At 36.8% G+C, this 15,251-nt stretch overlaps 1 protein-coding gene across 5 annotated transcripts in view; it reads right to left on the bottom strand.

Moving 5' to 3' along the window:
• ARHGAP24 (Rho GTPase activating protein 24) overlaps window positions 1-10,664 on the bottom strand; it is a 783,348-nt gene extending 772,684 nt beyond the window's left edge. For 3 of the 5 annotated variants that reach the window (XM_082838941.1, XM_082838942.1, XM_082838943.1), the window contains exon 1: window positions 10,626-10,654. The gene's annotated coding sequence lies outside the window, so the exon portion shown is untranslated. Of the gene's footprint in view, window positions 1-10,625 lie in introns of all 5 variants that reach the window. The other 2 variants (XM_082838944.1, XM_082838945.1) reach the window with 1 other exon arrangement.
• Between the last annotated feature and the right edge of the window lie 4,587 nt (window positions 10,665-15,251).

Below are 15,251 nucleotides of genomic sequence, written 5' to 3'. Positions count from 1 at the left end.
AACTGTAAATATAATTAATGACTTCTTTCTACTTTTCTAGGAGACATTTCCTGCCCTAGGAGATTGGATGTTAAGAGCAAGCAAAGGACATAGGAATGGAGAAAAGGGGAAAACTGACACTATGAAGGAAAAAATACAAGGCCCATTAAGTGACTTTCAAGCTCTTTGAAAAAGCAGTTGAGCAGTGCCATACCTGGATTATTTGGTACTGAGAGCGGAGCATTTCTCAGTGCTATCCTACTCTATACAGCAAAATTGTTTTCAGTAATAATATGAAATAGAATGAGTAATAGCCAGAAGAGATATGAAGATAGTGACTTTTTCCTTTTATTAAATTCTGTGTATATATAATCATGCCAGTTTTTTAAGTGAATTTTAATAAAACCAAAATGGCTAAACCTACTAAATCATACTGATGCAATGTTTTACTCCCTTGTAGTTCTTTAGTTTTAAAGCAATTAACATATATAAAAAGAAGAATTCAGTAAAATAGTTCATGTAAGCACTAAAATTTGCACTTACCAAACAAAAATATTACATCTCTCAGTCTGCATTATTTCACTGTTTAAACTTTAAATGCATATGAAAACTCCAACTAGTCACAAAGAAAGACAAAATTGAAGTAACTCAAGTTCTAGTTCATCATCTTTACACATTCTGTGTCACTATTGTTATTTTTAATCTATTGTTTAAATGCCGGACTATATGTTGTCAAAAGGTTGGAGACAAGCTATGCCTTAAGCAAGCCAGAAGGAGGCCAAACCTTTACAAATAAGCTCTGGAAGCAAGGTATGAAATGATTTCACATGTCAGAGGTCAATAATATAAATGGGAATATTCCATGGAGAATACAATGAAGAATACAATGTTTATTTTAAAATAAGTTTTTAAAAAGTGTTGATTTGAAATTTAGAACTTAGACCAAGAAAATATATTTTTTTAGAGAGGAGTACTTTTATCACTGACATCATTTTAGAGTTGCCAATGCATGATGATAATTTTAAAAATCAATTTTAAGTTAGTTTTATTACTGTTTTTAACTTTTCTACAGACCATGCCTCCCCTTATTGCCTGTTTCTGGTAATTTCCACTGCTCCAACTCTACTCTTGATCTGCCACTGCAGATGAATAGACATACGGTGGGGTGGTTTGTTTGTTTGCTTTTTTTTTTTCTTGATAACAGAGAAAAATTAATCCCACAGTGGAGGTCAGGTACCAACAGCTACACCTTGATCAATTCATCCTAATCTAACAAGTAGAGCTCACTGGAGGCAAATATATTGACCAACTTGGATTTCTGAACAAATAACTAATATTAGTATTAAACATATTACTTTCATCTGTCTACATTGTCTTTTTCCAAAGTTTTACAATGAACATATTACTTTCACTGATATTCATTTAACATAAAAATAAGGGTATAAATAAAACACACCCAATCTGAACTCTCCATTTGGTTCAGTCCACACTCTCAACTCTCTTCCTGTTTTCCTTTCAAATTTTGAGAAAATGTGGCAATGTCTTTCCCGTGTTAAGACAAAAAGGCCTCTCTCTACCTCTACCTCCAGAATTCCTTAGAGTTCTGAGCACTTTCGAAAGCTACACTGCTAAGTGTAGCCAGAGAACCAGGATTCCTTCTTGTTATGATTTGTATCATACTTTTGTATAAAAATATACAGATGTGCTCAAGTTATAGTATGGTGAAACAGAAATGAGAATGCAAGTATAAGTTAAGGATAGGAAAATTTTGTATAGGATAACTGTCACAAAGACTAAAAAAAATTTTGAACTTAATGGCCTCTAGGAACATTCTTGAACTAATTAGGTAAATCCCTGGGGTGGATATGAGTGGAACTGGTAGAGAGACTGAGTATTTAGAAGAATGTTCAAAGATACAGCTATTCTTCTACCTCAGGCAGATATTCTTTACAACAGTAACTCTCAACCTTGAATACACACTGAAATCACCTGCAAACCTTTAAAAAATACTGATCGCTAGATTCTACCCTGAGAGATTCGATTTAATTGGCCGGAGGTGCAGATTGGCCATAGGAAAGGTTAATCATCTCCTCACCCTGATTCTAATGTGCTGCCAACATTAGAACCTTTGCTCTAGAAAACTGCTTCTCTGTTCTTGGCTCTTCAGTGGCAGCTACAAAATTTTAGGAGGGACTTGGATGAAACAAGCCGTTAAAAGCTAGGGGACTGAGAAACATATCCTGAAGCTGTGTCTGCTTATCAAACCGACAAATTTTACTTAGGTTATATTATTTACAGGTGAGTGAGGGTGTTATTTTGCTTGGCGGGAAACGACCCCTGCCACTAACCCTGTGTGCTACCCATGTAGAGAAGAACTTTGCACTCAGGCATGTCTCTTCTTGAGTTATGACTGTGGGTGGCCATAGAGGTGCACTGCTCAGATCTTTCAGGAGAATCTGCGCATGGGATCACAGCTGACTGGCAGCCTCTTGCTGTCCACACCTTTGGACCCAACATAGAACTTAGAGAGTCCATGCTTCCCTTGGGCTGCTCCCAACCAATGACTGATATGGCAGGAGTACTAGAAATGGGCCACTTCTCCCCAGTGCAGGACTCCTCTAATGGACATCTTTTGTTCAGGGATTCCCTGAGGCACTGGCCTGGCTGAGACTTTCTCAGAACTCCATTCAATTTGTGGCTTTTCCTTTCTTTTCTCTCCTTTCCTGGGTTTCAGACCTGCATCATTGTCTGAAGACTCTCCTGCTCCCTCCTTTATCTTTCACAGGCAGTTCCCTCAATAAATCTCTTACAAATCTAATCCCATCTTTGTGTTCACTTATCAGGGGACCCAAAAGGACACATGACTCTAACACCACTTGATATTAGGATAACTAATGACCTTGCATGATCTTTAGTTTCTTCATCTGTTAAAATGGAGAGTAAAAACTATATGGGATGTTGTGAAGATTGAATGAGATATATCATCAGTGAACAAGGTAGCCAACTTCCTGGAACATAGAAGGAAGTTAATAAATATTAATATCTCTTTTCAGCTTTTATGAACAAGTACATTTCTTTCACATCATTGAACTTCTGGTCTAAAACTTATGTTTTATGCACTGTGGTTGTGCATAGGGTACATCACATGATGAACGGGAAAGGGAATATAGAAAAGCAAAGGAGTTTCTAAAAATAAAAGATAAATATGTGATGTGATTGATGTGTTAATTAACTAGATGGGAAGAAGCCTTTTATAATGTATACATATATCAAATTATCGCGATGTACACTTTAAATATGTTACAATTTTACTTGTCAATTATACCTTGATAAAGTTTAAAAAAGAAAAGAAAAAGGGGCTTCTAAAGACAAATACAACAATAAATATCAGAGTAGAGTAGATGCATACACCATATATGTGATAGTACTCATGTGGCATGAGACAGATGCACAAAATAAAAATAAAATGCTGCAAAAGTGTTTTTTCCTTATGTATATTTCATACACATATTTATTAAATATCACATATGGAAGTTTTTGACAGCCAAAGTTTGTCTCAATTTCAGAGCATGAAAAAACAAGAATGCATGTTGTCAATATCTCTGAGCCTAAAGTTTCAAAGGTGTATATTTGCACAAAATTGTTCACAGTCCCTGCAAATGAAGACATGCTTGCTTCCCACAGAAACTAGCCTGCAGACACTTTGCAGGGATCTTGCAATAAACTAACAGCACTACCAAAAACTTGGGGGGAGGGAAGAAGAGAAATAGATAATTGTATTACTTGTTGTTCCAAAATATAAATAAAAGTGAAAAACTGAATTTAAAATCCAGTCAATTCTGCTAGAACACGACATCTGCATTCCTCAAAATTACCATGCTTTGCAAAATCACACAATAAAAACCACAGGGCTTACGAGAAAATGGGTTTGGGGACACAACACTTAGAAATCTCATCAGTGACTTTTTTTTAAAGGTAGGAACCTAATAAAAATGGTAGCACAGTTTTACATATGTGAAATAGTTACAAAATACATAAATATTACAATAAGAGTGGCACTTTACCTTGAAAAAGACCTGAAGTTTACAGAAGGGTTGCACCTTGTAAGTCATTGTAAAATGATGAAAGGAGCGTTACCTGAAATGGGTCTGAAAGTTCTAACACCAGATGTGGGTGGGAGAGGCTTATAATACATGGGGTGAAAGGAGATACCTGGTAGAATTTGAGATGCATGCATGTGTGTTATGCAAATTCCTCTGCAGCTGGGTTCAGCTGGCTGCAGGTCACTGCATTCACCTAGAGTTTCTTATAAACAAAACTGTGCAGAGGCAAAGACAAAATTTGTGTCATGCTCAAAGTTCCCTAAAATATCAGTTGTGTTGGAAAAATTTCACGTTTTCAAAACATGCATTATAGCAGAATTTACTGTACGTTGTAAGATCCATAAGGATTTTTTGTTAATTGAAAGGGAATATTTCATTAAGACATAAAAGAATACATCATTGAACTAATCATTTAAATAAAATGCAAAATAACAAGTCCTCTGGATAAAATCTTTATGTACACTAAACTTATATAGAAGTAGGACATAGATTGGGGTCTTTGTAATACTGTTTTACTACTTTTTAAAGAAACTACTACTGATCACGTAATTTCCTGACATTATAAAAAAAGAAAACAAAGGGAATTAATTCCTGTTAGGTTCCAAAATATACATATCTCTTTTCCTTCATATCTAGAGTTGATGTTACCAACATTATTTATGGTCAAGTTTTTATCTTTGTTGGCATCTCACGCCCTGGCAGCTTGCATTTCACACTAATCTAGGCAAACACCAGCTCTGGCGCCAATCATTAAGAGAACCAAATGGTCTTCTGGTCCCATTGGGCCATTCATTAAATGGGTGACCATGACCATAGACTCTAAGGCTTAGAGAAACTGACCACTTCAAGGCCTCTGTTTAAGAGAGAGCAGAACTTGATTTTAAAGTTCCTACCAAAATTCTTACCATAGGAACTGTGGACTTCAAATTGCAATCCATTTGCACAGAATGTAACAGCTAAGATTTTACCTTCATATGGTATTTTACAAGTTTGCCAAGTGCTTTCACAACTATTACCTCATTTAACTTAATGTAATTACATCTCCCTGTATCAGTGGGCACTGTGAATCATTTTCCTATTCATTCCATTTTTTTTCCCATTTGTGTTATTTGAAATCTTTCCAACCTACTTTTGGAAAACCAGACTTAACCAAGCATTTCCAGAAATGTGTTACATTGAGTGTTTGAAGAGATCAGTTACAGCTAACATATGTAAAACACATGGGAAAACCTGCAGCAGAATTGAAATTGATGATGCATCAGTTGAGCCATTTAGCTGTTGAGCTGCTCAATTACTTAGAAGACCTAAGTCTTTTGTACTAATTTGTTCGGTTTGGGTTTTTTATTCTGGAGAGTGGAAGTGGTTTTAAGAACAAGCTATCAGAGGAGGTCACAGGGGGAACATCCAATCAAATTCTGTTAAGGGGGAAAGACCTTTTCTAGTCCTCTGCTTTCTATGAGGCGAAATGCCCTAAATGTTCTAAATACCACCAGCTACTCGTGCACAAAGAACAGTAAATTACCTGACTGGTGAATTTTAGAAAAGAACTGGACATGAATAGCCCAGTTCCTTCTGCCTTCCCCTCCCTTGTGATCCAGGTAACTACGGAGTGTAGGCATTCAGTTCTGTTATTCCAAATCCCATGTTTTACAGGGCAGATTCTGCCTCTGCCCAAGATCTGGAAGTTCAATTCAAGGGATTGTTAGGATATGGCGCCTTGAGCCAGGAATATTGAGAAACAGACATGGAGTGGAATTTGGAGAGCAAAAATAATATTGAATCATGAGGCACTGGATGAAGTCAGGCTCTGCCTGTGGTTGACTTTGGTGGTTTGCAGGGGCTTATATTGTATCTTGCAACTGGCTTTCACAGTTTTGTGGTGTGCTTACAATCACTGCAGCCTAAGTAGCATTTTTAGATCTTGTACTTTAAAGGAATAGGTCACTATGGGATTTTGCATTTGGTGGAGGACTGCAGCTTACAGTGGCTTGTCCGCAGATGTGTGTCTATTTTTATAGAGGGAGAGGCTGTTTTTACACAAGCAGGGCTTCCCACACCTTAAATAATGTCATATGGGGCACAGAGACCTTCAGAACTAGGCTGCTACAACATGACCTTAAACTATCTATTGTGTGTGGACAATAGGTGAATCAATTTTTATTTGACTGTTTCTCAACCATGTATGTAGGCATTGTCTTTAATTGCATGCCTAAGTTCTATGAGTGCTTTCAGAGCACACATGGGTGAGGTCCTAGTTTAAAATTTTTGTGCCAGGTAACATTTTCTTGAAGGACACAGGGAGATACCTGTTCTCACTAAACCCTTCTAAGGCTACAAGCTTTAAGAAATATCAATGACATTGTGAGTTCAGGAATCTGCTGAAGATATTTCCCCAGCTGGAGGAAGGATGAAGAGGAGAAAGAAAGTTTCTGTAGGATATTTCATTTCATTTCTAGCAATTTTATAGCCAGAGTAATGGAACCAACCACCATGGAAAAAGAGTGGGGGGCTTGTCACTAGACAGAATCCACACTAAATCACCATCAGGATGCCTCCCAAAAAGGCCCAAAAGCATGCCAAATAAGAATGTAGAAACCTGGACAAAGTCCGAAGCTTGCCCAGCACATCTCAAATGTTCCTTTCTTGGAGAAGAGATTCTGTTCATAAATTCATTTTCTCTCAAGATTTGGTAATTCCCCAGGGCCAAAAGTAATGTATTTACAGGTGATTTCTCCCAGTTGAATTCAAGTTCCCAAATCATTGATTCTCTAAGTCTGGCATCCCAGTCAGACTAAAATCTAGACTGTCCACCCTGTTCTCAGATCTCAATAAGTCTCTTCTAGAATCTTTAACATCACTGAAAACTGAGTTTGGGGAACATAAAAACTACTCTAGGAACTAAGTATTAATTATTAATTTTTTTTCTAAATTTTGTGAGAATGGGGCCAGTGCTATAATAATCTTGTGAACACTTTTCTAAAAAATTAGGTACATCAGAAACTTGGCAATGAATTAATGCTATTTCCGAAAGCTGTGAAGGAATTACATCTATTTCCATGAGAAAAAAGCTATGCTGCAGCTGCTGAGGGAAACTCATCCTCTCCAGCCACTAAGAAGTCTCTGTTGAGGCTGATTAGACTAAGAAATTGGCAAGGATGATTTTTTTTCACTAATTTCTTTGAAATCACAAAGGTAAGATAATTTGATTCTGGGCTCTAATTCATTTGAACTGTAAAATTCAAGGGAGTTTAAATTTGCGATTTAATTTTTGTTGAGGAATTTAATAGTGGACAGAGATTTATATTTATATTTGGGACATCTAGCTTTTTGACATATTATTATTGGAATAGCTCCATGTGGTCACTGGGTATTATTGCAAAAGCTCTAATAAACTTGGACAATGTAGCTAGATAGTAATTTGTGTTGGGAACAGAAAGAGGAGTTTTCAGCTGTAGTACAGACTGACCCTTTTGGACACTTCTAGGGGAATAAGGTGTCTCTCTCACCGGTTTCCCAGGCAGATCTACAACAAGTCAGAGATCAGTGGTTGGACAACAGCCTCACGGTGGTAGGGGCAGGCTGTCTTGACAGACCGCAGAGTTTCTCCACTAAGACAACAGCAGTAATCTTGCTTTTCATCAGCTTAATGGTTAAGCTCCATAAAGTAAGAAAACAAAGCCCTGGAGAATATTTTGAGGGGTAGTGGGGTTGGGACATTCTTTCCTCCCCTCAGGTTTCTGTAATGAGGCATTTCCAAGGTTTCTCACCTCAGAAAGTCAGGGAGCTGATTGATGAGTTTTTGGGAGAAGAACTAGGTAGACCCAGCTCAGTCTCTGTTCCCTACATCCTGGAGGGAGCTAGCTGCCCTGAGAGAGTATACACACTCTACCTGCCTTTAGGTGGAACAAGGGCAGACTTCCACCCAGTATCTTCCCAGCTGCCTGCCTCTGGCTGAGCTTGGAGTTTGGTATTAAGATGTCATTATTGCCACTTCTCCAAATCGCAGTCTCCCATATTAGTTTTATCAATCATAAAGGATAAAGGTGATATTTTGATCTCTTTGATCTCCATCTGTCTTACCCAATCCTTATGGGTAAGATTGACATATATACATATAGGTATGTGTGTTATTAACTTAAGCAGGGAAACCAAGACTTTCACTTATTTTTTACTTAAACAAGGTTTGTTTAGGGATGTACAAAGCAAAAGAAGAGGACTCCCTCACAAAATTCAGTCCAGTGAGGGACTGAAGGGAAGCCTCAATCTAGGGTTTGAGAATCATGGAGCTATACCAAAGAAAGCTACTGAAAAAACTTGCTCCCCTCAAGTTTCCAAATGAGAAAATCGAGCAAAAAAAAAAAAACTTTCAAGTACAGTATTCCAAATTTCACATCCACTCAGGTTTTAAGTCAGTAAAGGGGATTCCATGGAATTATTTGAACATCTACACTTAAAAGGACAAGAGTACAATATGCCTTAAAGCAGGAACTGGGTCATAGAAAAGTTATAACAAAAGCAAAAGCAAAAGCACAGCTGTTGGCAGTGACACTGTGTATTACATGAGAAGATAAACTACCTTTTCTACTTCCCTCATCATTACACCTTTAACATCTGCTCTCAGGCTGAACCATTCAATATAGTCATTTGCAAGATAGCAGTATACAGAATGAGAAATTGGAACGCTAAAGAAAATCAAGGAATGGGAAAGCAAACAGGGTATTTTCTTAATAGTGTTCAATTAATCTAGTAAAGCCTAATTTTGACCATATTGTCACAGACCATGACAACACTTCTATTGGCCTCTATAGTTTGAGGGCACTTTTCTGTCACAAACCAAATAGACAATATTCTTTCTTACCAAAAAAAAAAGATTTTAATTTAAAAACTAAACTAAAGCTTAGTCATGTTCATGGTTTAAGATAAACCCACTTGCCACAACTAAGAATAGCAGATCAGAAGCAGAGGGCTTAAAACAGACATCTCCCTTCTAGTTCCATATTATTTTCTGTAATCCATGCTTTCACACAGCTGGCAAATTAAAGCAGAGGTATACTTCTCAGTAAAAATTCAGCCCTTTCTGATCAGAGAAGGGTGAATTAGAGTTTCCTTACACCCCTAACATGGACAATGGGATAACCCCATTCCATTTCATCACTATTCTCCAGTGCACTTACAAAAAGAAACACATGATCGACACTAATGAAAAAGAGAGATGAAAAATAGTTTTTTCATATTCTAGTGCCACCCATGTGTTCCCAGTCTCAAATTCTCTGGAAAAGATTTGAAGGTGGATTTAAAACATCTCAACAGTGAATAATAATCAGAGCCTCCTGACCCCTCCCAGCTCCCACCACGGGGAGGGGTCAGCTGTTCCAAAAGAGAAACAAGCTATAGAAGCTGAATTAACATTAAAAATTAGAGTAGGGTAAGACTGAGCTCTTGACTGACATGACCTCTTAGAGTTGTGATAAAGTGTATGTGTGTGTATGGAGTGCATACACACACACACACACACACCATAAGCCAGTAACCTGAATATATTCTGTGTAATCATCAAGTCCAATCCGGACTAATGAGCAGTTACTTTGGCTCTGGGGAATCTCGGAAGACTTGAGGAGCTAGACTCTTCCAGATAATTTTCTCTGAGACTTTTTAGTTGTTCCTTTTATTAATGCAAGTCAAACCAAAACCCTTTCCCCCCACTCATATTTCAGAAGTAATATGTAGTAGGAAAAAATCCCTCAGGAAGTTAACTCCTCTATCAGGGATCAAAAATGTGCACACTGAGAACACCCAGTTTTTGTGCAGTTCACTTCTACTGGAGAATTAGGGTTTTTTTAGGTTTCCCCATTTATTTCTTCCTCTCCTCCAACTACTGACAATCTTTCTCCATCTCTATCATTACTTCATGGTTGGCTGAAAAGACAAAAGTTAATCTGCAGAAATCTTTTTACTAAACCCATGTTGACTGTGTTTCATCCTTAGGTAATTGGCTTCACAAAGATGTTTTTGCCACTGAATAAGAACTACAGACTAAAGGCTTTATTCATTATTGAGGCTGACACTTCATACAATCTCTCATCAGTATAACATTCACTTTAAACTCAGAGTTACGAAAATGAAGGTCATATACTTAGTTTATCTGCAGCTCACCCACCTGAACATATCTGTGACATTTGGATCACTGAAATGTTATTTTTCAGAGGGGAAAAATAATACAGGATCTTCATTTTCACCAATCTTTACGATAAAAACTACCAAAGACAGAAGAAAATCATTACACCAAACTTAGAGCAACAGATATCTAGTCAAAACCCAACACACATAATTAAAGCCAGCTTATCTCCCATAAGAAAGTCATATAGCCTCAGAATTTTGTTTGGTAAGAAATATTCACAGCTTTTGCATAACAGAACTGGTATAAATATTTACTGAAAGAAAAGACTAGGATTTTATCTGTATCAACTTTTGTAGCTTGCCTAAACTATTGCTATTTACTTCCGACATAAACGATAAATGAATAAATTGTATCCGGATACTCACAGCAGAGAGCTCAGTTCTGGCCCCTAACATCAGACGTCCCCGCTGCAGACTGAACACTACTGTTGGGAGGTGCTTTTATTTTCCTAACAAAGTAGCACCCTCTAGTGGCTTTTCAAAATTATTAAGAAGTACATGCCAAGCATGTGACATATTGTTTACTATGCAATTACGCAATGTCAAAATACTCAGGTGAGAACAAAAGCTTGGTCTGGGCATTATAGGATGTATATTCCAACCTCATTCCATGTTTTCTCTAGGGATGATGGCTTTTAAAGGAAAATATTTTTAAACATCATTCTTATTTCACATATATAGTGTACTTCTGAGAAAGATATACCTTTCCATGGTAATAGTTTGTTATTATTCTAATATTATTATTTATGATGTTACTAATATCATCACTGCTATTAATATTAATAGAAAAGTTGTCATTTACTGAGTATTTACTATATTACAGAAAATGTATTCATTGTTTTATATGTCTTACACCTCATTTAAAACTCACTATAAATATATAACCTAGATTTATCTTCATCCTGTTGCTTTGGATGAAAATATTGAGGCCCATATATGTAATGTAAGTTGCCCAAAGTCAAGTACCTAGGAAGAGGTAAAGAAAAATTGAGGGGCAAGCCCATCTTCATATGTCTGCAAAGACTTACAAAACTGATTTCAACTAGCAGAAATTACCAGTAGCTTTCACATGTATCCAGAATCATGAAAGCGTAAACCCAAAGGAATTATTCAATAACATAATAAAAAACTGAAAATTTGTGTAAAGTCTTTTAATTTTATGTTAGAAATACAAGCATTTTCCATAGTAAATAAAAGTCAGATACCAATTCTCCGTTGGCAAAGTCCCTGGAGAGCCAGTTTAGTTCTCATATTTTACCATATGCCTTACAGAAGGGTATAACACTTGTTCAGTCATGATATTTTATTAAATCAAAAGAGGCAGGGGCTTCCCTGGTGGCGCAGTGGTTGGGAGTCTGCCTGCCGATGCAGGGGACACGGGTTCGTGCCCCGGTCCGGGAGGATCCCACATGCCGCGGACCGGCTGGGCCCGTGAGCCATAGCCGCTGGGCCTGAGCGTCCGGAGCCTGTGCTCCGCAACGGGAGAGGCCACGGCAGTGAGAGGCCCGCGTACCACAAAAAAAAAAAAAAAAAAAGAGGCATATTTACTCAGGCATTCAACAAACATTTATTGAATGCCTCTAGCTTTACCTCTAGTTCTGACAGGCAATGAACCAAGATACTTTCACTAAGCATGTTGCTTTATGAATATCAAGAATTATCAGGCAAATAAAAAGAAACAAAATTGAGTTATTTGTAGTGAGGTGGATGGACCTAGAGTCTGTCATACAGAGTGAAGTAAGTCAGAAAGAGAAAAACAAATACCATATGGTAACACAAATATATGGAATCTAAAAAATAAAGAATGAAGGTTCTGAAGAACCTAGGGGTAGGACAGGAGTAAAGATGCAGATGTAGAGAATGGACTTGAGGACACGGGAAGGGGGAAGGGTAAGCTGGGGTGAAGTAAGAGAGTGGCATGGACTTATATATACTACAAATGTAAAATAGCTAGTGGGAAGCAGCCCGCATAGCACAGGGAGATCAGCTCCGTGCTTTGTGACCATCTGGAGAGGTGAGATAGGGAGGGTGGGAGAGAGACGCAAGAGGGAGGAGATATGGGGATATATGTATAAGTATAGCTGATTCACTTTGTTATAAAACAGAAACTAACACACCATTGTAAAGCAATTATACTCCAATAAAGATGTTTAAAAAAAAAGAATTATCAGGCAAGAAAAACTCCTGAACTAATCATTTTTTCATGGCTGCAAGATTTATATATTCCATCTTAAAGCCGTGTGTTTGATGCCCAGTAGATAAAAATTTTTTGATAGTTACATAAGGCTTGAAGAAACCTAGAGAAAGCAAACAGGAAAGAATGTTTATTAAGCATCTACTAGGTTCTTGTAGGTAGTCTTGCCCTTAACATATATCACTGTGGCAGAGACTGCTAACTGTTCATCAAACCTATTTCCTTTTCTTCTTAAGCACATAGCTGACTATATTTCCAGCTTACATTGTACTTGGGTGTGACCATGTAACTGGGTTCTAACCATTGGAAAATGAGCAGAAGCAATGTGTTAGCACTTCCACACCTAGTCTATGAAAACCTCCCTCTTGAGATCCTCCATGTTCCTTTGCCATTTCTGGATGACAGGAATGGAGATAGTTCCCAAGCAACCTTGGTCACCGTGTTTTGCAGATAGCAGAGCCACAAAATGGAAGGAAGGAGCCAAGTCCCTGAATCATTGCTTGGAGAGAAAACATTGGATAATCAGGATCACGAATTTTGCAGTTTAAGTGAGTTAGAAACAAACTTCTATACACTCTGAATCATTATGCAGTTTTGCATTCGATTGTTAGTTACAGCAGTAAGCATTACCTTAAATGCAGTTATTTAATCTTCACAGCAAAGTTGTAAGTTTATGTGGGTTGATCCCATTTTAGAAGTGAAAATACTGAAGTTCAAATAGTTTAATAACTATTCCAAGTAGTCACAACTAATTACATTCAAACCTGGGTCAAACCCATAACTCTCAAACTCCAAAACATATGTTCAGTCCTCTGTGTTACACTAACAGTTCATCCCCCTACTTCTTAATAGTAATAAAACTACCATGTTCCTTTGTGTTAATCAGCTTAGTTATATACTGCAGTAACAAATGACCCTGAAAATCTGAGCTTTTTAATAATAACATCATTTATGTCTGTGTCAGCCTCAGTTCCTGCTGAATGACTTCTTCATCCTGGGGCCCAAGCTGAAGGAGCAGCCCTTATTTTGATGTCATAGCAGAAGGAAAAGAATACAGGTATACCTCAGAGATATTGTGGATTCAGTTCCAGACCACCATGATAAAGCAAATATCTCAATAAAGTGAGTCACACAAATTTTCTCGTTTCCCAGTGCATATAAAAGTTATGTTTATACTATCCTGTAGCCTATTAAGTGTGAAATAGCATTATGTCTAAAAAACAATGTACATACTTTAATTTTAAAATGCTTTATTGCTAAAAAATGCTAACCATCATCTGAGACTTCAGTGAGTCATAATAGTAAACATCAAACATTACTGACCACAGATCACCCAAACAAATGTAATAATAATGAAAAAGTTTGAAATATTGCAAGAATTACCAAAATGTGACACAGAGATATAAAATGAGCAAATGCTGTTAGAAAAATGGTGCTGATAGCCTTGCTCAACACAGGGTTGCCACAATCTTCAATTTGTAAGAAGCGCAATAAAGTGAAGCACAATAAACTGAGGTATGCCTATAATGGTAGAACTACATGATGGCTCTTAAATGTTACTTCCACTTGCATCCCATTGGCCCAGCAAGTCAACTGAACAAATCTGATATCAGTGGGGTCAGAAAGTATAATGTTCAAACAGAAAAGGGGAAAAAATAATTGAGAAAAATAATATATTTGAATACCTCACTCTTGGAAACTAAATGTTAAGAGAATATTATAAGAAAGTTATGACAAATTTAAAAGGAAATAAATTGTAGCCAAATCATGGAAAAGAGTAAAAGAACCAAAGTATCGATGAGATTATATACTCTCCTTGATCACCACCAAAAAATGTAATAAAGCTAAGAATTCAATGAAAAGATATGACCTGAATCCCATTAGCACACATGAATAGAAATTAGATTTCTGAATCATCTCAATGAATATCTTAAACACACATACACACATGCACACACACATTTAGATATTTTAAACTACAGGTTGTAGAATAACTCATATCAACACAGAGAATATATTACTGAGGGCACAGAACAAGCTAGCCAAAGATATGTTTGTCAATTAATAAAAATTTTTAAAATGGAAATAGGGGTGAGGGTGGGGACAATGAGAAAAAGACTGAACAACTTTGCTTATAAGGGACAGACAGGAAGCCATGGTTCAGTTCTGGCAGATGACATTCCCTATTCATTTCCTTATCTCATAGTTCTACCTATATTTTAAAGGAAATTATTTTTTAAAGTATGGTCAATCTATGTCAAGTTATTAGTGCCTTACTAGTGTATTAAATCAGACATATTGATCCAAATCTTTCATCTCAAATATTTGATTCAATTTGCAGGCAGTAATGGCCAGTCAAACACAGAAGAGACATTGTCTAATTCTGATTAACTCATTTCTGTTGCCTTATAAAACAATTTGGTCTGAGCATCTCTATCTTCTCTGAAATCATTCTGCATATTTTAGTCTAATTGAATATTTGATAAATGGATGAATGCATGAATGAAATGGAAATTCCCTGCTTCCCTACATAATATTTACATATTTAATACTTAGGAAGTTCTACAGTAAGACTTAGTAGTATATTAATCTTTGGAACCCAGTAAAGAAAACCAAGATGACATCTGCACAGTGAAAACAGCAGTGAACCAGAACTAAACATCAACTTCTAATAATTGGGAATACATAGAAATAAATCACCAATAAAATAGACAAAATAGTCAAATTCAGCAATCATTTGCAGAACATCTATGGAATAAATGCAATTATATTTTGATGTTGGTATTCCAACGTCATAG

Source organism: Leucopleurus acutus (assembly GCF_964270905.1).
Source record: "Leucopleurus acutus genome assembly, chromosome: 4".
Taxonomy (NCBI): Eukaryota; Metazoa; Chordata; class Mammalia; order Artiodactyla; family Delphinidae; genus Leucopleurus; species Leucopleurus acutus.
The sequence above is the reverse complement of the archived record's forward strand: the minus strand, read 5'-3'. Positions and strand labels throughout refer to the sequence as shown.